Here is a 27,589-nt window from a genome sequence, read left to right on the forward strand (position 1 = left end):
CTACTCTACTGAACATTGGCAGTTTGTTTCGTATGCAAACAAATGGTATTAAGCATTCGCCCGTTTACTTTAAATATTTCGTTGCTTTCAACGTTTTTTAGGCTTACACACTGCACTATGCATCACTAAGCTGGCGTCCTTGAATTGCCTGGCTTGAATGTCTATTTACGTTCATTCATTGCACACATTCTCTTTAATATCTTTGAAAATATGGAAATTAGAATAAAGAATGTTTTAACAAAAAAAAGTAAAAAAGCACACAGCAGGAAAGTGTTAGAACCAAAAGCTCATCATTCTTTGGATGAAGTATGCACTGTGGAATAGGTGATGCACAAGGTACTTCTGTGCATCAAGCAGGAGAAAGTGCTGCTGGATCCAATGTTCTACTATCACCATCACTGGACACTCCAAAAACAAGCCTTTGTCCTCTCCCTACTGTGCTGGAGGCAATCATGGGCAATTCAGGAATGTCCCAGCAAAGTGAAAATGAACTAGGCACACCTGTGGTAGCATTGGATGAGGAGGTTGCATCAGCATAAATTTCTTCTTCTCCACCGTCCACTCAAGAAAAAGAAGGACACGTCTCTCAACACCCACAAGCCCCAGTCAGATGATGGTGACAGAGAAAAGGCGCCTGAAACTGAGTTCCCGGTGAAACATCGAAAAAGGAAGTTTCAGGAAATCTCATTTGCCAGTGCCTCTAGTGATGATGGCAATCTAGATGAACGTGTGATTCTTGGCAAGTTGCAGAGAGAGAAAGCGAGAGAGAGAGTAAATGGCACCTCTCTTACGCAGTACCACTCTCCCACTAATTATTGCCACAGAAACAGAAAAGCAGCAACCACACCCACATTAGTTGTACTAGGCCTAGACCTGAATCCCCAATGCCCAATGAGTCTGGCAGCACAAGGTATGGGATTGAAACCAAAAGAAAGACCACTTCGCTGATTCAGGATTTGTTTTCCATCCACAGGACCCATACCAATATAGCATTGTGCACAATTGGAAAGGCTCGAGTATGCTATGCGAATGTAGGCACACATGTTGGCACCAGGGGGCAACTGACACTTTTGGAAGGCAGACATGGCACCTATGGGGAGACCACCAAAAAACCCAGTTGCTGGTTCAGCTTTACAGTTCACAGTGCCCCGAGGAGATGACAATGTAAACGCTGTCCCAGTTACATGTTTAGAAGTCAGGAGGACATAAAAGCAGCAAGACCTGCCCCATTCCCTAGCTTACTGTATCAGTAACCTCTACCTGATACATGAATGCCACCTTTATAAACTGGCCTCAGGCACAAAGTCACTTTTTCTGTCATTAAAAAACAAACCATTCATCTGTTGATTAATTGAATAAAGTATGAGTAAAACCATCCATTGGTTCATTTGTACAATGAGAAGCAGGCCAGTATGTTGTTGGCTACCTCTTGTTTTCTTTGGTCGTAGAACAGCGGTTCCTAGAATTTGTGGCAATTGTTTGTACTATATTGATGCCAGATCTATGAATCCACAGGACAAGCTGGTATTGGTTTTAAATGCAAATGACTGGAATTGTTGTGTATAAATTCTACCTTCCAATCGACATGTGGAGCAGTAGTCAAAGTACAAACAATATGTGCATTACTTCCCACTTACTCACTTTCAAGGAAATTATTTCAAGGGCAACCATAAGCTGTGTTGCGAAGGAAGGCAAGAGTCGAAATACAAACATTGCAATGTTGTGGATGCAGAAGATGCACCCAGGTGCCGACATCCTGAAAGAATTAAGGGCTTGATTTAGAGTGCTGCACGCAGAGTCACAGATGAGATGGAGTACCCTGTCTGCCAAACCCTCAGTCTGCCCACTCTATTTTGAGCCCGGCGTACTAGCAGTTTTTCAGTACTGGGAAACTTATTCGGATTGCTGGACACAGAAGGCGGCGTAGGTCTATGGGCATCGGACCGCCTGCCCTATTAACTGCTTCCGTGCTCATGCCAGCTCCACGCCGTCATGAGCCATGGGCGGCGTGTGCTCATGACGGCGTGGAGCGGTCATCCAAGTGTCGCTCCGCCCACTCGGCACTAATTCCCCACCTGAGTAAGGGAGCGCCGTGCTCGCACACCCCGCGCCGCGCCGAATTCGTGCCGCGGCAAAGGGGTTAAAAGCAGACCAGCTAATGTTTTTTGGGGGCCTGCTACTGCCAGTTAAAACCCAGTGGTCAAGAACAGCAAAACAAAATAATGATCCACCCACCCTTTGAGAAAGTTCCCAGTTTCTAGGAGCATACTTTTTTTGTTTTGTTTGTTTTTAGTAACATGCTCCCACTTTTAGAGCCTTTTTTTTTTTTAGTTCAAATAGAAGTTTATTAAGATGAACAAGTAATGGTAGTACAAAAAATAAAATGAAAACAGCAGGAATATCATGGATAATAACTGAGAACATCATAAAAAGTGTCATAAGATAAAAGAGGGGAAGGGGAAAAAAGAAGGGGAAGATAGGAAAAAGAAAAAAGGGAAAGGAAATAGCAATGAGGCTAAAAATTAAAAAATTACAGTCATTGAGGCTACATAACATGAGAAGCAGTGCATAAATATGCGGATAAATGAAAATTAATGAAAAAGAAGGAACAAAAGGTTATTCATGGGGGTTTCGAAACTTCTTGCTGAATTGGGGATAGATGAAAGGACCGTTTGGCACAAGCATCCAGGTAAAGGGTGATGGGGAGCCATAACGCAAGTCTTTTCGGGGCTAGGGTAATGGGATAAACAAATGCAGTATCCAGTCTATGATTATAACATACATTGAACCACCAAGCTTTAAAAGTAATGCCCTTGGAGTCTTTCCAGTTAACAGTAATTTGCTGAAACGCAACAGCCAATAACAAATCAATAATATGAACATTTGCTTCAACATCAATCCAGGAAGAGGAAAGTGAGCCAAGGAAAATGTCAGTAATAGAAAAGGGGATGGAAGTCTGGAAGATAGAATTGATTTGATTCCAGACTTTAGTCCAGAAAGCGTGCGTGAGAGGACACATGAAAAGCATATGAAAAAGTGTGGCGTTAGGGGCAGAGCAAGACCAGCAGAGATCCGGAGTCAGAGGGAATCGTTGGTGAAGGAGAGATGGCGTGTAAAGAAGTCGATTGTAAAGGAAAAAAAGTGTTTGTGTGAGAGAGGCTGCCCTGGAGGACTTGCGAAGCTTAGTCCATATTTTATCCCATAAGGTTGTGGGCCAGGAGACATCAAGATCAGATTCCCATTGCTCTTCAACTTTGGTTTTAGGCCTAGGTGATGGAGGATTGTGAAAGGAATGATATATGGAGGACGCTGATGGGTTGGAGCGTAATTGGGTGTGGAGAGAAGAAATGGGAGTAATAGAAGTCACAATCGAATTAGAGTGAGAAAGAGAGTCATATGCAGACATAACTGCATTCTTGAGTAGGGTGTATTTGTGGACAAAGGAGGCAGGGAGAGAGAAGAGTCGACTGAGAATTGGAAAAGGTGTGAAGACAGATCCTGTGAAAAGTTGGGAGACCCAGATTAAACCACGCTGCCTCCAAGTTTTCCAATAAAAGGGTTTCAATTTGATAAGAATGCTGTTATTATACCAAATCGTGGTGGCGAGAAGTTCTGTAATGGAAGAGGGAGGAGCCGGAGTAGTGGCTAAAAGTAATTTCGCAGTATATTTGTGAATTGGAGTGGATAGAAATTGGGGCTTGCGAGAAAAGGATAGATACTCAGCAAAGGAAAAGGGAGAAAGAGAAAGGCGTTCGAGTTCAGCCCAAAGAGGAAGAGGGTCAACAGGATCTTTAAGCCAAACGGCAGCCTGTTTCAGGAGGAAGGCTTTATGATAAGCAGGAAAATTTGGGAAGTTAACCCCGCCCTCCGATTTGGGGAGGCAGAGGCGTGATAAGGACATACACGGCTTCTTTCCAGACCATAAAAATGAGGAGAGTGTGGAATTGATTTTAGTGAAACATTTGGCAGGGATGGAGATCGGTAAATTAGAAATGGTGTAAAGGACGACTGGGGAAAGCATCATCTTGATGGTGTCGAGACGGCCCCACCAAGAAAGGTATAGGGGATGCCATCTAGAAGTAAGGTCAGACAGCTTTTGAGTGCATTTAGTAAGGCATAACGAGATAGTATCTGAAACAGAAGGAGTAATGTGTAAGCCAAGATATTTGATATGAGATGGACTCCAAGTGAAAGTAGATGCAGCAAAATTGGGTTTAAAGGTGAATTTGGTGAGAGGTAAGATTTCACATTTATCGCTATTTAGCTTATATCCAGAAAGATGGGAATATGTATGAACTTCAGCAAGGAAGGCTGGGATGGAGACAGACGGATTCGAAATGAAAAGTAAAATGTCATCTGCGTAGGCAGCTAACTTAACTTGCGAGTGAGCAAGAGGGAAGCCATGAATGCTCGGGTTTTGACGTATCTTAGATAAGAAAGGTTCCAGGGCAAGATTAAAAAGAAAGGGGGAAAGAGGACAGCCTTGTCTAACGCCTCTACCAAGGCGAAAAAATGAAGAAATGAGACCATTGGCACAAACCGCTGCTCTAGGATTTGCATAAAGGAAGGAGATGAGGGAAATGAAATTAGGGCCAAACCCAAACCATTTTAACGCGGAGAAAAGAAATGACCATTCTACCCTGTCGAATGCCTTCTCGGCGTCCAAAGCAATTGCGGCCAGGGAACTATTAAAGCGTGATGACTTAGATAAAACATTAAAGAGGAGTCTGGTATTGTCGGAAATGAAGCGGCCCTTAACAAATCCTGATTGTTCAGGGCCAAGGAGATCTGGGAGAAAAGGATCAAGTCTAATGGCTAAAGATTTAGCATATATTTTATAGTCAATGTTGACAAGGGAGATCGGTCTGTAGTTCTTGCAATGTTGGGGATCTTTGCCCTCCTTTGGTATAATGCAGATATAAGCATCCGAAAAAGTGCCGAAGGAGGCATCGCTGGTCTTGAAGGAATCAAGAAGGCGGAATAATTTGGGTAGTAAAAGATTGGCAAAGTGTTGATAAAATTCGACGGTAAAGCCATCTGGACCGGGAGCTTTATCTTTTTTAAGTGAATGAAGTGCAGTGTGGAGTTCGCGAATAGTAAGGGGAGTTTCAAGGGAGGCCAGGTCAACAGGAAAGTTGGGAGGAGGATGAATGCTGGAAAAGAAAGTGGAAATAGAGTGATCAGAGGGTTGAGTGCCAGAAGAGTAAAGTGTAGAGTAGAAGTGAGAAAAGACCTCCAGGATGTCAGCATCTTTATGTTGCGATATTGAATTAACATCAAAAACAGACTCAACATTCAATTTGTTTTGTTTGACTTTTAAATAATTAGCAAGAACTTTCCCCGCCTTATTTTTCCCACCATAAAATTTCGAACTGGATTTCAGGAGGTACAGTGAAGCGTCATCAGTAGACTGTTTGTTATAGTTCATTTTTCCAGTAATAAGAGCTGTCAAACTTTCCTGAGTGTGAGAGGTATAATAGGAATGCTCTAGGGTTTTAATCTGAGACAAAAGATCATTAGTACGTTGACGAGCTAATTTACGTTTTGCCGCAACATGTCTGAGGATAAAGTCTCTGGCTGCTGCTTTGTAAGCGTCCCAGACAGTGTGAGTGGGTAAGGAGGGAGTATCATTAATAACAAAAAATTCATTAGTAAATTCAATAAAGGAGGCGGTAAATTTGGGATCAAGAAGGAGGGTATTGTTGAATCGCCACCTTTTAGGACCAATGGATTTAGGTAAAAAATCAATGTTGATTAGGACTGGGGCATGATCAGAGAATACAATGGGACCAATCTCCGCTTGGGTGAGGGATCGGGAGAGATGGTGGGAGAGAAAGATATAGTCAATGCGGGACTGGGAATGATGGACCGGGGAATAGAACGTAAATTCTTTGTCGGTTGGGTGACAGAGTCGCCACGCATCAATCAATTTGTGTTGGGAGATGGCGTGAGTAAAAAGCTTATGGGATTTATTAGGAACAAACAGAGATTTGGAACGTCTATCCAAAAAGGGGTCCAATGGTAAGTTACAGTCACCTGCTAAAATGAAATTATCATCAATACAATCAGTGATACGAGAGGCAAACGCATTCCAAAAAATGGGACTTCCACCTGCAGGGGCATAAACATTAAGCAAAGAAAAAGGGACACCTTTAGAAGAAAGTTTGACGAATAACCACCTGCCCTCAGGGTCAAAGTCAGAGTGCAACACTGAATGAGTAAAAGATTTCCGAATTAACAAAACAACACCATTTCTTTTGCCATCACGAGGGGCGGAAAAAACCTTACCCACCCAACCTCTTTGGAGCTTAGCAGCCTCACTATCAGATAGATGGGTTTCCTGTAAAAAGGCAATGTCAACATTGAATTTAGCTAAATGAGAAAGTATCTTTTGCCTCTTTATGGGCGAATGTAAACCTTTAACGTTCCAAGAAACAATGCGTACTGACATCAAGAACAAAGGAAAGGGGAAAATGTAGAACAAAAGTGGAAGCAAGCCTCATAAAAGTCGAGAGGGGAAATACTAGAAAAGGAATAAAAGTAGGAAAGTGCAAGGAAGAAAATAGGCAGAGAAATACGAATAGGGGATAGCATGAAACAGAAAAATTCAATGAGGAGAGAGAAAAATCGCACTGGGAAAATAATAAGAAAATGGGCAAGAGAAAAAACAGTAAAGAAAGAAGTTGATATAAGAGAAGGTAAAGATATTGTGAAGAGATGACCTAAAAAGGAGTACGAAGGAAATAGAAATGGTGTCCGAAGTAAAGTGAGAAAAGAAGATAGAAAAAGAAGGGGAGTGATAAAAGACAGTCGACTGATAAGAGAGGAAACTGGTAGTAAAAATAGAAAGCAGATCAGGATCGATCTAAAAAAGATTGATCTCATAAGAACCAGTAATAACAAGGAAACAATCAAGACAAAAACTAACGGAAAAGTAGGGACCATGTCAGCAATAGAAAAGGAAAACATGGGGTAGTACTTACAAAAAATGATGAGGGGTGGGTGTGTTCAAAGGGCAGGAAACAGAAGGGGAAAAGTGGAGACGAGAGGAGGGAGGAAAGGCCAACCAACGGAGGACAAGCAGACGGGGTCAAGGGACGTCCCACCGGAGAGATATGACGGAACACAGGGAAATGATCTGTGAGAAAAAAAGAAAAACAACGAGATTAGAACATGGAAACGACTAAGTAACAGGAGAAAACGTAAGATCAAACAATTGGAGAACAAGAATAAGCCAGCATGGGCTGAGAACGGGCACGTTATGCAGTAACTGAGGAACCTGTGGAAAAAAGAACATAACGTCACATGAGCAACAGAGTATCATAAATATCAGGAAAATCTGGAAATACTAGCAACAGAGTCACGGTGGAAATGAAGAAGAAGGGCCAGAGAATTCCATGTCAGTTGGACCACAGGAATTCAGGAAACTGCGGAGCCGGAGAGGATCTTCAAAAGTCATGGTCTTGTTGTTATGAGTGACTTTGAATAAACAAGGGTGAAAAAGTCCATATTTGGCTCCAATGGAACGCAGTTCTGCTCTCATGTCAAGAAATGCTTTGCGGCGAGAGGCAGTAGCTTTGGCGTAATCCTGGGCAATAAACAAGGTGGAATCCGACCATTTCAGATGAGGTATTGCTTTAGCCGCGAAAAGAACCTTCAGCAGATCTGTATATTCAAGAAAGTACATTATGATGCCTCTTGGCTTCGTCTAATGAGAAATATTGGAAGGAGCTCTACCAAGCCTATGTGCACGTTGTATGTTAAGAGAGGTACCTTCAGGAAGATGTAGGAGCTTGGGTAAGAAGGACTTGAAGAAGGCGATGGCATCATTCCCCTCGCAACCTTCCTTCAGGCCGTAAAGACGTAGGTTATTGCGCCTATTCCTATTTTCAAGGTCCTCCACCTGTTTCTGGAGGGTTGAAAGTCGCATATCCATATGGACCGTCTTGGTAGCGGCTTCCTGGAGAGATGACACAGTCTTTTCCACCTTAGAGACCCTAGTGTCCATTAATGACCAGTTGTCAGTTAGAGTTTGCAGCTTTGAATTTGTCTCCTCCATAAAGGGACGCAGTGCTCGTATTTCCTCAAGGAGAAGCTCCATGGAAATGGTTGACGATGACTTTGGGGGAGACGGAGGATTGTGTTTCAATCTCTTAGGAGTGGTTTTCGCTCCTGGCTGAGGAAGAGCGTCCATGGTGAGAGATGATTCGCAACTGGAGGAGCCTGCAGAGGCTTCTAATTGAGCCAACGCAGTAAATAGCTTCGAATTCTTAACAAAGTTGCGTTTAGAGGTTTTGGCAGGACCCTCCGCCATGGAAGTGACAGTTAAGGGGAATCCCCAGTAATGTATAAAGGAGATGAACACTACAGGAATGAGAAAAAACCAGCAGAGTCAGCTATAGGAGGAGGTCATGTGAAGTCCAAGACAAGCCAGCTAGAAATGAGAGACAAACGTGCGCAGGCTTAGCAATACCAAGTGGATATCAGAGATAGTAGACCAGCTGAGTTAGTAGAAAGCCCAAAATGGCCACCAAAGCTGAGGAGAAAGCTATTATTCGAATAAAAAGGAAAAAAAAACAATTCCAGAACGAAAATAAAGTCACCTTTAGAAATGGTTGCGAGTCACCATCATTCCCTGCAGTTTTATGCTGTGTTCGTGAAGTGCGCCCGTTGCTGCAGGCGATGTGCGTGACAGACGCGCTCCTTAGACGAGCGCCGACTGAAGCCTCAAAATGACAGTCGCGGCGGTAGCAGAGCCGCGACCGGAGCAAAACTGAAGCTGCCAGGCAGGGACGAGGAGCTCGGCATCAGCGTGAATTCCTGTAAGTGCCCGGAGCGTTCCGTAGTCGTTTGCTGCGGAGCATGGTGGTAAGGGAAGGCTGGAACCGCCAGAAATCCCCGGTGGAGACGGAGCCTCACCCCGGTGCGTCCATCCATCTCGGGCGCTTAGCCACGCCCCCTCCACTTTTAGAGCCTTTAAAGAAGGCATTGTAGTGGCAGCTCCTGTTGAGTCTCAGAGATCATCGCAGGACCGTAAGTGATCTCTTAATGTGACAGACCATAGTACAGGCAGGATGTTGGCGGACATGACCTCTGTCACCCTGAAGGACGGCAAGTCACCTGTCAAGGTCTAAATCAGGCCCCAAATTCCCTAGTATCTGAATGATTCCAAGGTCAGGGCCTCAGGGTTACATTTAATACAATTTACAATGGAAGTAACATTTTATTTGTCATATTAGAAAGGCAGATACTTACAGGTACTCTGTTGAGCCCTTGCATGAAGTTTATTGTGCAGGGTTTAAAAAAAAAAAATATCAGTTCATGATATAATGAACATCTATTTGGAGTCTTTGTGCACAATGTAACCATTTATTTCAAGCAGAAAACAGTTAAGGGTCTTTTAGTGAGCTAATGGCCAGTAAGTGGCACGTGTGGAAACTTACGGCGCCTCCTCCTCATCATCATCCACATTTTACACCTGCATATGAAATGCTTCTTATTTCTCCATTATTTCCTGACACACACTCTCCGCAATTTTCCCCAGACCCTCTGCTGTGCTGGTCCTGATAATGGAGCCGAATTAACCAAAGGTGCAATCTCCTGCCTGTCGACAACAGCAAACAATGAAGAAAAAAGGCATTAATTCGTATTATCCACCAAAGTAAGCATATTCAATGTAATTTCACCTTACTCATACTTCCTCCTCAATTAGCATTCTACCAGTTTATGTTTGCACCTGATTCTTGTCCACCAGCTACAATTCCTCTACCTCTACCACCATCCTCACAATTTATTCTTTCATTCTAGTGTCCAAGGAATAGTCCTTGGCTCAAGAAGTTGATATGCTTAACTCTGCACCAATATGGGTAGGGAGTCCCAACTAGTCTGCATGAGACAAAGTTTTACATTACATAACAACTAATTTCCTGCAGCCTGAAGCCCCACAGCACATTTCAGGGAACTGTTTAGTTCATGTTCACCAAGGGACGACCTTAGCAGCCTGAATGGCAGTAAGGAAACTCAATACGGTTCTTATGAGCAATCTGAATACTTCTCTTTCCAGTGTTTTGGATACCCGGCCTCAGGGAAATTTGAAGCGCATGGCTTAATGAGCCCCAGAGGGTAACAGCAGGATGAGACCAGCATCCTGGAAGCCTCGGCTGGGACATTTTCACAGCCAAGTAGACCCTTTTCTGCAGCAGTTATTTTTTTATTAATTCCAGAAACATCCAAAAGTGAAGCAAGACATTAAAAACATTTATCAATTTTTTTTTTACAATATCATGTACAATCATTTACCCCAATTCCCACATTTTCCCTTTGATCTATTTCCCATGACAAATCTTAAAAGTTCCCTTTCAATTACTATTCTTCACCTCCACAAACTGCAATATCCATAAAAAAAATAGGCAGACATAGGCTACCCATAGAATCGACTGGGTCTGTTAAGGAGTTCAACATTATTCCCTTTTGTCTCAACATCCTAGCTTCAACCATTCTATCATACTCCTCCAACTTCTTCCTACCTATCACCAACCCCAAGGTTCTCTCCCAATCATCCATCTATGCAATCCCCCAGAGCAGCCGCGGTCCATACAGGTAACAGCGGTGGGGCGATGGGGCTGGGTAAATGGGGATTTCAAGGGACGATGCAGAAGGGAAATTAATTATTTATTTAATGTTTCCTCTGCATCATTCCTCGAAATCTCCCCTTACTTGGCCCCACTGCCACACCAGTGTTACCTGTAGGGCCCGTGGCTGCCCCAGAGCAATCCTAATGGTTATGCCCTTCCCTCCGGGTCTCCCAGCTATAGTCACTATTTGGCATGGAAGAGCAACTGGATGGACTGTGTGATAGATTATGTTCATTGACTTTTACTGGTTGGAACTCCAAAATGAGCTGCAACACGAGCAGCAACATGAAAGAATCATGAGGTGCCAAAAGCCAAACACCTGCTTCTCCACCACCTAGCTGTGCACTATTCCCCCCTTAGATGTTTAACAGTGTCAATTGTTGTAATCTTTAAAAACATGTTTACACACATGCCTACAAGGTGTACTATACAAAACATCCATATTGAGGCCAATATCTGCTCCTTACAGCAAATCCCATTATCAAGCTAAAACTCAACTCTGCCCAAACGCGACTTTAGCAATCTATCATGTATGCTAATAAATGTGAACTCCCCAAGCAGAAAAGGAAATCTTACAAGCAAACTTCAACCTTGGACTTCTTTTCACCACTGAAACTTGAGTTGGTGTTGCTGAAGGCCCAATACTACCTTAAGTAATAACCCACAGATGCCTAATCATTTTCACAAATTGACCTCTTACGAAGACTGATTGGCATATTTAACTTAGCTGAAAGTCATAGTATATTTGCACTCCCACTTTGACCGTCAGTAATTAGCATTTGAAAAAGTGTGAACAACAGCTCTCAGATCATAGAACAAAGACCTGGGTGTGGGGTGGAGATAGTACCTGGGTGTGGGGAGGGGAAGTACTAAAATTATATGTGCAAAATACTTACATATGTTGGCTTGAGGTCAGCCCTCTTTAGCCATTGGTCTGTTAATGTGTCATACAAACATTTCTTCCACTGAATTTGCCAATTGGTCACCCCTCTTCAGCTATTGATTGACTTCACCGTGAGTGACTGCACTCTGCCCTTTACAAGGAGCACATCCACACACAAAGTAGTTGCTTTTAAAGTCAGTGACTACTATGAAAAGATATGCTTTTTGAGACCAGAAATATTTTGGCTTTCATCCAATTAATTTCCTTTTTTGTAAATTGACATGGTTCCAGTGGATTATCCAATAATAAAGCTTTGCAAAAACAAAATAAAACAAGCACTGACAAAGCCAAAACCTAGCATCTAACATCAGACCTATTGGCAATTATGTACATCGTCATAATTTATGACTGTTCACTAATAATTGCCTTGTGGGAAATCTTAGACACATTAAAATAGACCTCTCTTGGTTTCAGTAACAAGTCAATGTTAAAGTGTATTGACATGTTTGGTTAATTGTGGACATAGACCAGCTGTTTTTGGAACACTGAAACCTTTCATGCTATCTCAGATGATGCGTAGTACCTTTGTAAGTAGGATTCTTAAGATATGTTTCATGAGGAGATAGACCTGCCTTACAAAGTGCCTAATAAGTACTCTTATGTATTGCTGCTATTTATGTTATAAAGTGTAAAACTCTGGGTAGATGAATGCATGCATAAGTGCAAGAATGAGTGACAGAGTGCATGTATGGTGACTTATTGAGTGTTTAAACTCATCAGTGACTGATGAGGCACTTTCAGTTATAAGCCACATCTTGGGCATTGTCAGTGCTTACTTAAATACTTCTAAGTGCACAACTGCCACAATCTCATGCCTCTTCTGTAACTGGGTCCAATGGCATGGATGCTACATGGCAATACATCCCACACAAGGGCTCTGAGTTTGTAGGGATTTAGAAACTCCTCTCCGGTCCTTTCCACTCTGGAATCATCATAGATTTACTCCCATCATGGGTAGGAGTAAATCCTTTTCCAGAGTGGAAAGGGCAGTACAGCATCTTGGCTGAGAAGGAGAAAAGGTTTCTCCCCAGGCTAATGTTTTCGACTTAAAGACAAAAATATACATCAGATTCAATTGCGCAAGGGAAAGGCCAAATACAGGTTAGCCATTTTCTTAAGTACTTACATAACTTGAAAAGGTTTTTTAATACCAGAAAGTCATACATCCATGTCCACCTTTGAGAGCAGATGTATGAGCTTTTGTTTTGGTTCAGGTCCACTAATTAAAAAAAATGTAAATGGTTTTTCCAGTAAGTGTTGTTAAATCAATAATTTTCTGGTGACATTTTCATATTCTGAGAAATCAGGTAATCCTGGGGACTTTACCCTCAGATTATGTTTGTGGGCTCCTAGGTAGTGTTGCCTCTGTCAGCAACTGTTGTGCTTGCCACACACTGCTCACTTTAATAAGATTAACTCTAAAGGACACTATTTATCCACAATTCTTAGCCAGTGGTCCAGTGACCCCTGGGGGTCCACAACACCAATTCAGGGGGCTCCGAGACTGCTTGTGAAATTAAGTTACATTAAAACATTAGGAAAGTGTGTATGAATAAAGAAACTAAATGCAAAACTGAAATAATTAAATTGTTTCGTAAGTTTGATACTGGAGACTAAAATTGAAGTTGCTATTCTCAGATTGATTCGGGGAGTAGTGCAACAGCATCAAACAGAATACTGAATTTAGAAATGTAGCAACCTTCCTATTTACATTAAGATGTATATTTATTTATATTTGTTTGTGAATTAAATAAAATAATCCATCATTTGTGTATTTGATGAACGCTTGCTTTCTTATCTTTGTGTATTGTTTTCTGGTTGAAATTGCTAAGGCTGGGGTCTCCGGAGTCTAATAGTGTCCCAGTGGGGGTCTCCGGATTCTAGTAATGCTTAAATGAGGGTCTGCAGAAGTCAAAAAGTTAAGAATCACTGCTATGTATTATGAAATATAGTGTAATAATGATAACAATAGCAGTAACAACTATAAAAAAGCACTGTATTAATAACAAAGGGAGTGGCAATTATAATAGTAATCATCCTCATTATCATCATGATAATAGTATGTTATTGCCTTGAGCTTCATAGGATAGTAATCAATTATTGTTTAAATCATCCACCTTAATGGTACTCAATTCATAAGACCTGCTACTGAGTTAAAACCAAACTCACTTGTACATTGAGGCCTGCAGCAGGCACCTGGCCCAGTGGCCATCCTAGAAGCTTATAATGACAATGGAAAGCTTTCTATCAAGCCTGCACATGAATCTGAGCAGGGTTTGTTGATACCTGCTCCGGCCGCTTCCCGCCGCAGTCTGTGTGCGCAGTAGACATGTGCACAGCTATTTGTGTTATAAGCACATCCGGTATCTACACACTCTTTAATGGTGGCATTGAGCAGGAGGGACATTGGTTTGTAGGAAAATTGGGAGCTACTGGGACAGTCCAAAGCTTCTGAAACGGAGGTGGAGCCGACAGCCAAAAATGAACCCCGCGAGGGCAATTCAGTTTTTTAACCTATAAAGCTGTGTCCACTGAAGACCGTTAACATAGAGAATACGTACTAACAGCTGTTAATTAAAGCAATGCTTTTTTCGAATCTTTCCTTTTCCATATGACGTGTCGTGTCCCCTCATCAGATGGATCGACGGTCTGTAATGTGACAGGAAAGGATTTTTTTCAAAGTCCATTGGCTTCACAGCTAAGTGTCATCCTGCCTCCCGAAGCAGCTGTGAAGTACGGTCATTGGTTGCTGATCCTCAGCATTAGTTCTTGCTGCTTTGACAGTGACGTAGTTTGCAAGACACACCTATTGATTGCACAGGGTTTGACGTCAGCCCGATCAATTAACCAACCAGAAATTAACAACAGCAACCTTGCACTGGAGAGGTTTCCTCTCCTCTTGCCTTTTGCCCCTTTAGCAATTTTTCACCTGGTCTGATTCTAGGCCAGTATCTTGGTCGATGGGCCATGACCTGCCTGAGCAAATAGCTTTGTGAACGGGCCAGCACAGACCCACCAGATTGAATGACGGTGCAAGGAATAGTGTTGTCCGCTGACACACAGGCTCATATGTATCATGGTTTTGCATACTATGCGGCAGTGAGGCATGCCATGGGAGGAGCGTGGGTGTTCCCACGCATCCATCTATGCATTCTGACACATTCCAGATTTACCAACATTGGTAAACCTGGGAATGCATCCGAATTGTACCCCTTCCCACCATCGTCTCAAGAAGGAGAAATATCTTTATTTCTCCTCGTTGTTTCCTCTTTCTAAGTGTCCTGCAGAAAGCAGCACACTTAGAAAGAGGAAAATGCCTCTAGGGATTGTTTTTGTGCAGTAAGGTTCCCCTTCCTGCACCCAAATATTCTGCCTACAATACAGGCAGCATTGCACAATGGTGTGAGGGTGCCTGCATTGGTGCTAGTCAGCAGTTTATGCGCCAGTGCTGCCAGAGAGCAGCATTGTGCCATGTAATGTTAAATACAATGCATTCCTGCCTTCTCCCTTTCACGCACTGCAGCAAGATTGATGCGTTGAGCTATGTGGAAAAAAGATCTTTCTGGACCACAGTACACGCAGTGCTGTGTAGGGATAAAAGTACACAGTTGTTTGTACCAGATATCATCTGCAGCTGTATGTATGTTTTCCTTGATTGTTCCCCTATATTATTTGGTGAGACGAGTGGTCTCTAATCTAAAGAATCCCCTATGTAACAAATGTTCTGTGCTGGCACAGAGCAGGAGGCTTTATTGGAGACCAAAAGTGTTCCCCTATCTTTGTCTTCAAGGGTTCTTCCTTCATCCTCCATGTTGAAGGTTTCTGACTGTTGGCAGTGATTCTTGGTTTGGCATGTTGCTTGATTGAATCACAGAGGTGAGGTCAACTGAATCCCCCACGTGAATTCCATGACCCACTGTAATGATGGCTGCCTTCCTGTGGCTAGCCAATGAAACAGGACTTTGTTGCTCAGAATATTATTGAACTGAATGTAAAAGAGACAGAAGACCTGCATAGGTAGTTAAATGTTCTGCAGGATTGTTAGGTCTGGCTTGACACGGCAACTGTCTTTAACCTATTGTTACTAATTGTTTAAAATATACAAAAAGTAGGCTTGGGGTTCACCTGGTGGACTATTGTCTCACTGTATGTTATTGACTATGGCATATCACTGGGGCCTTCAGAACGTGCTTCTGTTGGAATGCATGCAGAACTATTTTACATTTGAAAAACACACTCAGTCATTATTTCGGTTGTTTCATTCGAATCCCATATGCATTCAATACAGAAAACAAAATATTTTGCTAATTTTTCCCGGGAATAGCAAAGCCAATATTACAATATTTAATGTGATAAAGGCAAACCCTATATAAACAACATTTGTGAATGCCTGCTTATACATGTGTTAGTACATTAAAGCCAGACCTATTACTTTTGACAATGCTTGTTTGTGATAGCCAAGGATGCCTTAATGATTTGCGAGCACAGACTATGGAGCTTTGTTGATCTATCCTCACTCCCTCTTTGCATATTGTTCAGGAAATTACACGCACCTTACAATTCGGATACTAGAAGGGAGAGCCAGTTCTCAAATAGTGCTACCTAATTGAATTGTAAATAAAAAGACAAGTAGTGCAGAAACTATCTTGTTAGTGGGTTGGATTATTAGACCTGTATGTAAGGTACAGATTCAAGACTGCATTCACCATGTAATATTTACACAAGCTCAGAACGTTTAGATCAAAGACCAATGCACTAAGAAGACAGTAGCAAATGTGGCCGTACGCTAGAGTTTTTTTTTCAGGATTTCTTGTTCCTCTTCAGTCATAATTGGCTTCTAGACTTTCATATGGCATCACATTGACATATATGTTATGTTAATTAGTTTTCTACAGCACTTGATTACCCGAGGGTGTCTTGGGACTAGCTTTAATGGCAGAGCAGAAGAACATGGGGAGAGGAAAATAAGAGTCATCACAAAATTGAACAACCAGGATTTTCCTAGCTTTTCTGAATGCTAGAAGGTTGGGTGACTCCTTGATGTACAATGGCATTCCAAGCTTTAGTTTCCCCCAGCGTGAAACTTCTGCCTCGCCAAGCAGCCTGCCTGGAACCTGGGGTCAATTTCAAATTTGGCTGAGCTGAGCATAGGGTCCTGCCTGGAGTATACCATTTAAAGAAGTATTGTAAAACATCTGGGCCTAAGTCATGCAGTGCTATATAGGCGATGCAGAGTGCTTTAAATGTGATTCTTGTCTAATTGGGAGCCAAAGCAGTTTTGTTTATAAATTTGGAGACCGACTGATATTTTGGAATCTTCAATAGAAACCTGGCTGCAGCATTTTGCAGAGTTTGCAGTGTGTTCATTATGTATTGGGGTGCAGTTAGAAATAGTCCATTGCAGTAGTATAATTTCCCCATTACTAGTGATTTAACAGTGGTTTTCTGGAGGTTTTTCCGGGTTGTAAGATAAAATCATTTTTATTCTCCTGAAGGTAAAAAAAGCAGAAGAGGTCACCACATTGACTTGCTCGATATAGCTCAGTGTATCGTCAATTAAAACTTAGAGATTACGGGTGTACATACAGGTATAGGAAGAGAGCCATTTCCTGCGGCCACGTAGATGGGGTTCAAACAGAGGTTTGGGATCTGAATATTAAAGCTTCGGGCTTTCCTGAATTGAGTTTTAAGCAGTTCTTATTCATCCAGGTGTTGACTGCCTGCATGCAGTCACAAAATCTAGGCCCTTGGCCGGTGTCGTTGTTGGCCAAGGAGACGACAATTTGGGTGTTGTTTGTGTAGGATGTAAGGGAGAAAACAAAGGATTTTATGAGGTCAGCCAGAGGGGTGATGTACACATCAAAGAGTGTCAGACTGAGAAAGGACCCCTGAGGGACCACAAAAGGGTGGGAGAAAGGCTGTGAAACAAATTTGCCTAGCCGGACAGCCTGTTCTCTGCCGAGGAGAAAGGAATGAAGCAGATCCCGATTTTGGCTAGTCGATCCATCAGCAGCCCGTGGTTAACCATGTCCAAGGCTGTTGATAGATCAAGCAGGATAAGAGCTGCCCTTCCACCCTGGTTGAGCACAGCATGTGGCCTTAATCAGTGCAGCCTCCATACTCTGGCTACTTAGGAAGTCAAATTGGGTAAAATCCAGGAGATTGTTGTATTGAATGTGCTCAACAAGTTGTTTATTCATGATTTTTTCAACAATCTGTCCTGGCAGAGGTAGGAAGGAGAGAGCCAGGTAGCTGTTGGGAACCCTAGGATCCAAAGAAAATACAGGTAATATAAGACTTACGCCAACACGCTTTTCCGCCCATGATTGCCTACAATCCTGGAACTTTAAGGCAGGAATATAATTATATATACCAGAAAGAACCTCCATCCTTGCATCATGAGGATATTGCATGTCACAGATGAGTTACGTAACTATATGGAGGGAAAAGGGTGAAGGCCGAGTTCCTTTATATGGTCATGGAACTCCCCAGTTACTTGAAATATCATTTTAACATATGGCCAGGTATATTCTATTCTATATAATAAATGCTCACACAATCACTCTTCCCTCAAACGTTTAAAATCCTTGGGTTTTGGTTCTTCATGAAGTTGAAAATACGGTTGATGACATCAAGAATAACAGAGGAATCAGCAATGCAAAACATGAGATAAAGCAGCATTATAATTATGTCTTCTAAGTGAAAGTGTTACTTTTGAGGTTGAAGCATTGCTAGGCATGCATCATTTGAAAAAGAGTATAAACCTCTTAAAAAGGCAAATCAAAGCCTACAGGACATTTTACTCCATTCAAACATATACATGACAAGCAAAGCTTTAACTTTGAAATACATTTTTGTGTGTGCTTACAAGGTTCTTGTCACACGTACTGCACTTTTATGTAGAAGCCATCTTCATATGTCTATTTTTATTTTACGTTTTCAGTTTTACACAGAGTGGTGACATGGAACTGGTGTATGCAAAAACATCTTACATTTAAATAACTTGGAAAAAGATCAAACGTCTTGAGAGGCAACTGCAAAATGTAGAGGACATACATAATAAACCTAAGGAATTTCACATTTAAAATAATCAAAAAGGCAGATCGATCAGGTTGCTGGGTGCCCATCTAGAGGGAAATGAGAAGGTTTGTGTATGGTGTAACTACTACTAAAATATGGCAGCCATTTCGTTCATCTTCTGCCAGCTTGTTTATTCCAGGCTCAATTGTAGATTTGGGCCCATACCACAGCACTCTAATTGAAAATCATACTGAGTGGGAAAGATTGAAAGGTTCATAGGGAATCCAGGGGCTAACCACAGCTGTGTCACTATGATCAAAGGATTAAAAGAAGATACTGATAATTTCAACTGTATGAAATATATTTCAGGAAGAGGAATTTTAGGAAATTCCAAAGCATTCAGATGGGCCGTGGCTTGACTGAAGCAGATAATGTCAATGAGACACAGCTAATACATGTGGGACACTGGGACAAAGAACATACATACAGACATCTACAATAATGGTGCATGGCGGGGCACGGTCAATAATGTAACATGGATATTGGACCACAGTCCGTAGAAGGCAGAGTCAGGGATTCATGAGCTTTGCAGTTTGGAAAGATGGATAAAGGAGAGCTATGATGACATTCTCCTATGCCAAAGTCTGACACAGGAGGAAGTCCATCCTTACCCAATGTGCAGTCAGAATCTATGGGCCTGAATATTCTCTAAGTTGCCTGTAATGTTTCCCCACAGAGCTCTTTAGATATTTCTTCTGGCCACTGACATTGCATACAGCTCTGTGCATCCCTGCTCTCCTTTCCTCATTCTAGGCCAGGTGATGGTTCATGAGTGCTGGAGCAAGCCCTTGAGCTTGATGGTTGGTGCTGCTCTGAGGGATACTGGTCCAAGCATCAGGCTGTTAGAGGCCTCTAGAGAGAGAGCACTGTTGAGAAGCACCCTAGATCAGTACAATGCTACCTTCAACTCTCTGTATTGATACAAAACTACAATAGGATCAATATGTGCTACCCATAACAGGTTCCCTAGCCGAAAAGGTACCTACTGCACTCTACCTTGTCCTGGGGCAATCAATAGTAACCCATTTCCTGGTTCCAGTATTCAGGCGCATCATTTTCAATAAATTATGGAAGGAATTGTAAGTAATTACTGAGGAGATCTATTTAGGATGTAACACTAATAAACAATAAGGCAGATAGATGCCGGACTAATGGACTGAATGAGTCCTGTGGCCTCTGAATGACTCATTCAATAAGACGCCGCATAACGGAAGAAATCTAGGCATGCCGACTCTCTGCATGAGCTTCAGGAGGGATGAAAGTGAAGGGAGGACCCAAGGATAAAACGAGTAAAAATATAAGTAAATTCTACTGTATTATTTTGGACAGGAGAACACTGTGCAGGAATGGAGTTTGGAGAAGGGTCAGATTTAATTAGCAGACCATTGGCACTGAAAGATTGATCAAGTGGAATTCAATAATTGGCAGGAAAATACCGCCAAAAGACACAATCGAGCTTCCATTTATTAAAGCACTCTAGACAGGTGATACAATTCCGGGCGTGCCTAAGAAACAGTTGAACCAACAAGATAGTGGTCAGCCTGTGCCTAAACTATAAAGAATTGAGAACGATAGATGTGTTATGACTGAGAGCATGATCAAGTGTAGTCTTGATAAAGAAGGTTTAAACAATATCATACCTTTGAAACGCGTCGACGCCAGTGTGCCACAAACCCAACGCTCTCAAACTTATCCCAAATACTAATGAATTATGATAGATTGGGTTGTTTGTGTACAGTCTTTTGGCAGTGGTTGTGAAATCAATGACAAAAATGTAATGTCTTGTTGTATCTCTCGGACTACTATTTTAATTTGTGTTATTATTGTGTTAGGTATTTTGTTTCTTTGATGAAATGTTTTTAACTTTGTAGCATTATTTTAATAAAATCAATATATTGGTACATTTACTGCAAGTTTCTGTGCCAACACTCAGATATATGGTATGGTAGAGTGATCCCTTAGATTAAATGGAGAAAGATATTTCTTTGGATGAATGGTAGTTGCATCTGGGATAAAAGACTGTGGTAAGATTTTCTGAAATTCCCAGAGGACGCTCATTTTAGAATTCTTGTTTGAACCCTAGTCCTTTGGGTGTCAAAGGGTCCCTCTCTCTTTTTAAGAAGGTTCTGAAGGACTCCCTTCCTCCCTACTTAGACCCACAACTCTGGACTAATAATTGATTTGTATGGCCTAACAACAAGATACCCTCCTAAAGAATATAGCACATGAGAGAAAAAGCAGAGAGAAACATACGCTTTGCCTTACTTGACAGCAGATGGATTATGGACTACATGCAATATCTCAGAACTTTTAGGGATTCTAAGGGATAGATAAAGAACTCTCCTTGAGACTCATCTTCTTTACCTGATTACAGCAGGCTACCCTCTCCTGCAACACACCATTTCCATGGGATATCGCAATGCTGCAGACAATGAGGAGACACCGTAGAGCCATGTAAAGGGCATGCGGAATGCAGGTTGGGGAATGCAATGAGTGATTTCAACCCAGCACATGTATCCTCTTCATCTTGTCAATCTGAGCCAAGATGACACTTTTAAAAAAATGTTTAAGTAACATTATAGTTTACCCCTCTGCTGGAGCCTGGTGGCTAGCAGAATGGTCACTGCCTCCGCCCCTGGTGCTCTCTAAGCCTTCATTATGAGTGACCTGGTAACTGGTCTCGATTCCCCTCACCTCCAGAATTACTGATACCGGATGTTGCAGTAACTTCAGAGGAGGGGAAAATGTGGCTTATTGCAAGTTGGACCCTCAGAGTCCACTAAGAAACGAGGAATTATGAGGAGATAAGTCTTCATTTTGGGCTAGACTTTCACCTGGAGAATTCAGCTGCTTTTAGAAGTGAACATTCACAGGTGAACGTTCAGAGATCTGTGGTGTTCCCGTAGATCTAATAATTCCAATGGTGCTGGCAACTGCTGGTACCAACTCCATCAGAATTAAGAGATCACTCAAAGTGAGGGCCTTACTGTGGGGCACCTCTAATCACATTAGAAGCTTAGTCAACAAGTCCTGTTATATGTAACTGGCCAGAGTGCCTTTCTGTATCTTTATTAGTAATATATATTGAACCATCCCTCTACCACGCTTCACACTATGCGCCACTCTTTTCAACATTATTCCTGTACATGGACTCTTCAAGCTTTATTTGCCTAGACAAAAGCAAGACTCCTAAAAGCTGTTTTCAAAGGTTAGCTTAATGGATGCTTCTTATGTTATTTCATGAATCAAATTATATTGCTAACCTATCCAATTGAGCATCTTATCTTATCTTATCTTATTTTATCTTATCTTATATTCATGTGCTGTGAAAGACACACCTTGCAGTTCAGAAATCCGTACAGTCTTATATTTCCAAATTGTCTTCGTTTCATACACTTGATCAAAAATTAGCTTCTTTTTATTGACTGAAGCCCTGAAGAAGCTAAACGTTCGTGAAACACGTTTTGGCTTGGCTGTATATGTCACTTTATTTGATGGAGAACATTTGATCAAGTGTATGAAACGAAGACAATTTTGAAATAAAGGATTTTATATGGATTTCTGAACTGCACCATGTGTCTTTCTCAGCACATGAATTATAGTGGACAAAATGGATTATTCCTTGTGAGGGAAATGGGGAACTGAGAATCAGCGCTGGACTAATTTTCTATTTCCCCTTTGTGAATTTATCTTATCTTATCTTCTGTTATCCTATCTTATCTTATCTTACCATATCAACATTTCAGTTGTTCACAGTGTGCAATAAATACCACCTTGGTATGACACAGCTATGTGTTGGTTGAGGTAGCATTTATGGCAATCGAACATTTACACTGGATTCCAGATTCTGTAAATTTCTCTGGTATATGGTTACGGCAATCTGGTCCATGTTTAAGTCTGCAGTTTGCAGCTTAATTGTATGTTTTGTGTAGAAACTAAAACCTGTTCAAATGAGTGCCGAAATATGCCATGTGTGTACAATTTCAAGGTGATTCGATATTTATACAAAACCATGTTTTAATTACGAAGTTTCACATTCCAAATGAATGTATTCTGGAGGTTGTAGCCCTTTTTTGGCTTCACTTGAACCAATCAGAATATCAGTGGTAACTCTGAGTTGTACAAAGAAAGAGCAGGTAGAGATTTACACTTGTAGCTTTGTCGATAGTATTTTGTAGAACGTCTAGTAGAACAATATTTGTACTAAACACACTAAAAATGCAGTTTGCAAGTAGGGCCCTATTTCTGGTTTCATCAACAGAAGGGCTTAAAAATTAAGCATGTGTCTCCACGGAGCAAAGTGGTATTCATTGAACTATTTGTCCGCCCATCCATCCCTCTGTTGGTTCCACCAGCCCCACCGCCCTGTGCATGCATTATCTGTGAATGTGCATATGTTTCAATCTTTATTGTGATTTTAAGCGTCTGTGCCTATTCTTTATACAATACAATAATTTGTATATTTTGTATATGAGGAGCCTCGTCTCTGTTATCTGTATGTTGGCTCAGTGCCTACCTGTTGATCTGTTTTCGTGTCTTTATGCACAAGCTAACTGTGTGACTGTTGTTATGTGTGCAAGGGTACATGTATGCTTGTCTGTGTACAAATGTCCCTGAAGCCTGTATGCAAAGGTGCTATTATGTGTAACTTTAGGTGTCATTGGCTTTGTCTGTGCTTTTGTGCATTTTCTTTTGCTGACTTGAACTGTACCAGTCTTAGGTAATGTTTCTTTCCTGGAAGTCAGCCACCCTTGTGTTGTTGGCTTCGAGCCAATTGGGTCTAGACTTTCATTCCATTGATTCAGAAGAAGTTAAGAGCATTTGAACACAGGGGTACTTCCTGAAGAGTGCAATGAGGCCGGGTAAAAGTGAAACAAAACCTCAGTAAAAGCTATGCATGTTGTGGATGGAGTGCGTGATGACGGCTCACGCTGATATCACGGCCAAAGCGGATGAGAGGGTGGTCAATTGGAGGACAATGACCGGAGGAGCTGATTCAGTCGAGCTTCTGGCGGGGGGCGGCTCGAGCTTCTCAATGGTGGGGATTCAAGGTTCGGCATGTAGCCCGGGCCTGACAAGGTTGTCTTATCCCAGTGCCACCGCAGTGCCCAGACTTACTGATGTCTAGAACCCACCCCTCACCTTCCCAAGATGGCTGCACTGTGCTTTGCGAGTCTGGGAGACATGTCATGTTATTTGACCGCCCACATTACAGGGACAAACAATACATCACTGCAAAAATATGAGCAAAACTTGCTTTACAGGAAACGGCAGCGTGTTTATTCTTTGGGGGAGGATGTGACTTCATTTAATACGCATGGGAAAAGTTGGCTTTGTAGAGGAGAATGCTTCAAATTAGTACCTGCTAATGGCAAAGCATATATTGAAGTCATCATTTCGGAAAATCCCTCTGACAGCTTCCAATCGAGCTTCGTGTTTTTTGAATGGTAATTTTGTTTGGTTTCGGTCGGTGGCCGAGGTAGGGCTGCGGAGGGTTTCACTGTTTGCACTGCTGTAACCAGAATTTCTCGAGTGCTGTCCTAATACATATATATACCATTAAGATCACCTGCATATTTATGCAAAATACTATCTATACTATCTGTAGCAACCTGGATTAACCCTCTGGCCTACTGTACTAGGTATTGAACTTGGGCCACAGATATGACTAGCGATATACTCTGAAGATAAATTAACATTGCGCTTAACCTTCTTGAAGGTGGTAATAAATTGCCTGAAAAATTAAAATCCACACGTTCATATTCACGGAGGTATAGTTTGCTATGGTGACCTACACTCAGTGCTTAGGGGAATATTTATGAGTTCTGGCGCATCTCTGCAAATCAACAGGGATGCGCCAGAACAAATGTGTCACGCAAAACTACCCTTGCGTCACGGCAGATGCGCCGCATTTACAATGCGGCGTGCCGTGGCCAAGCATCGGCAACCCTGGCACAAATTAAGGATTAAGGGTTGGCTACAGTGATTTCTGCATGGTGGGCTAACTTTGCTCCTCCATTCACCATGCAGACTGCTTACCTGATCTACACTTCCACTGCAGGGAGGGCAAACTCCACTCCTGCGTTCACCACGCAGACCACTGCCACAACAGATTCAAACAACAGCAAAGTCAGCTAACACCACTCCTAGGTACAATACATAGATCACACCTCTGACCTGTACTGACCACTGAAGGGTTGACCAGTAGCGGCTCCTCGAGAGAGAGAGTGCTGCGGGGTGGTGGGGCTGGCAGGGGAGGGGAGGGGCAGGATGGCGGTAGTAAACTCAGGCATACGGTCGGACGGAGGTAAGTAAAGAAATAAATAATTACAACGACTTACATTGGGCACGCTGCAACGCCAAATGGCGACGCAGCGCGCGCAATGTACTTCGTTTTATTTATTTATTTATTTACTTACCTCCGTTCGGCCGTATCCCGGAGTTTACTATCGCCCTGCTCGCAGCCGTGGAGGAGGCCAGAATCATCCTGGACGCAGGAGGGTCAGTGGCAGTGATCCTCCTGTACCTCAGTGCGGCTTTCGACACTGTTGACCACCGGGTCTTAATCCAGCGACTTAAAAACATCGGAGTAGAGGGTACTGCCCTGGCATGGTTCGCATCATTTCTGGACCACCGTTCTTTCCAGGTTTGGGAGAACGACTCCCGCTCCCCCGCAACCCCCCTCCAGTGTGGAGTGCCCCAGGGCTCGTCGCTCAGCCCGACATTGTTTAATGTCTACATGTCCACACTGGAGGAGGTGGTTACCCCGTTCGGAGTCAAAATCATCAACTACGCGGATGACACGCAATTAGTGGTGTCTCTGTCTCATCCCAACCAGGAACCATCTAACCTTTTCAGCTGTCTTTCAGAAATCCAGGGATGGATGAATCGTTCGTCACTAAAACTCAACAGATCAAAAACAGATATCTTAATCCTCAGCCAAAAGGGCACCTCCCTTCCCCCCAACATCTGGCCCCCCTGTCTGGGTGAACCTCCCATCCCCAAAGCTGAGATCAAAAGCCTGGGTATCTGGTTAGAAAAAGATCTGTCCTTCAGGACCCAGGCTAAGAAAACCACTGGGCTTTGCTTCGGATTACTTAAATCCATCAGAAAAATCTTGCCCCTGCTCCCTTCCGCCTCCCAGAATTTGCTCATCCATAGCCTCATACTCTCAAGGCTGGACTATAGCAATGCTATATATCTGGGGGCCCCCGAAACCACCTTCAATAAATTGCAAAGGATCCAAAACGCTGCTGCACGGATCCTTACCAATACTCCGGCCAGATCCTCGGCCAGACCAGCTCTGAAGCATCTCCACTGGCTCCCAGTGAGACAGCGAGTCGAATTCAAGGCTCTCTGCCTGTTCCATAAGCTCCTGCAGGACAAAGGTCCCCCCATCCTCAAAAAATTCATCAGGCCATACAAAGCCACAAGATCTCTTCGCTCTGACCATAAACACCTCATTACCACTGTCAGAGTGAAGAGGGCATGTACTGGCGGGCGGCGTTTCGCGGTGAATGCGGCGCGCCTGTGGAATGCCCTCCCCCTCAAACTTAGGATGGAACCAGACTACCTTCGGTTCAGAAAATCTCTGAAAACCCACCTCTTCCCCTGATCCCCTCCCTCACTATCCTCCTCTGTGCCCGATCTTAGCTCTGGGATGCTTACGGGTTACTACGCGCTCTACAAAACCTTAAATAAATAAAAATACTACCCCACGCTGACCCTCCCCTGCCCCGCCCCAACGCCCCGCAGCACTCCCTCGAGGAGCCGCTACTGGGGTTGACCTGCTCTGGTCCTGAGTTCACTTCATAAAGCCACCGTACTAATCTTTATCTCTCCCTGGATAGAGCTATCACTTCCTCTTGGCTCCTCCTGGAGACCAAGATGACTAACGGCTGTGTTGTCCATGCGGCATGAACCTTCCGTTGAGCTATCATTAAGGGAAAGGACCCCTCTTATACATTGATATATTGTCACTGAAACCCCTGAGCTGGGTCATCATCACTGCCTCAGATCAATAAGGTGCTTAACAATACTCTCGATAAACATTCTAGCTAAGTTTCTGATGCACCAGAGTCAGACACAAGAAATCTAAGGACAAAAACTGTAAATCTAAAGGCAAATTAAATAATCATCAATCTGTCTAATAGTCGAGGCTCTGCAGAACAAGTGTGGGACAGTTGTTACATACATAACAACATCTAAAAATCAACATGGAAAATAGCCTGGTAGCGGAGCTTCCACTGCACCAAAGAGGGACACAATATCGTCAGGCAAAGAATAAAAAAGAACAAACAATCATGAGGAAAGCTTCTCAAATGCAGATACCTAGCACTTCAGCATCCACCAACATAACAATGCCTGATGCCAGTGAGACTGCCTACATCAGGTCATAGCATGCACGTATGCTGGCCTGTTTCCCAGAACCATCCTTTCGCCCTGAGCCTCCACTGCAACTGATATGGCCCCCCCTTGCCCTATTCTCCCACTTTTTCTTCACCTCTCTGTCCACACCCTGCATCTACTAACCATACTTTCTCTCTCAACCACCCATCACGTTCCAAACATCATACTACCACCCTTATAACTCTCTTACTCATGTCTCCCTCGTTCACCGTAACTCCCACCGTCTCAAAAAAACACTGTATACTACCTAAGCAATCGGTCTCGTCTTCATATGCTCAAGCTCCATTTAACTCTCACTCAGGGCACAAGTCCTATAAAAAGAAGTGGGGGGACTACCAACACAGCACATGACGTCACGATGCGTGACATCCCACATGGCATCCAGGAAGTGACCTCGCTGGAGGACTCTTCATTTAAATGAGTAGCGCTATAAAAGAAATAAAATATAACTATTTATATTGTTATTTATGTAAATACTGGGACAGAACACTCCATCCGACATTCTTACAGTGCGTGCACTTAT

Source organism: Lissotriton helveticus, chromosome 7, assembly GCF_964261635.1.
Source record: "Lissotriton helveticus chromosome 7, aLisHel1.1, whole genome shotgun sequence".
Lineage (NCBI taxonomy): Eukaryota > Metazoa > Chordata > Amphibia > Caudata > Salamandridae > Lissotriton > Lissotriton helveticus.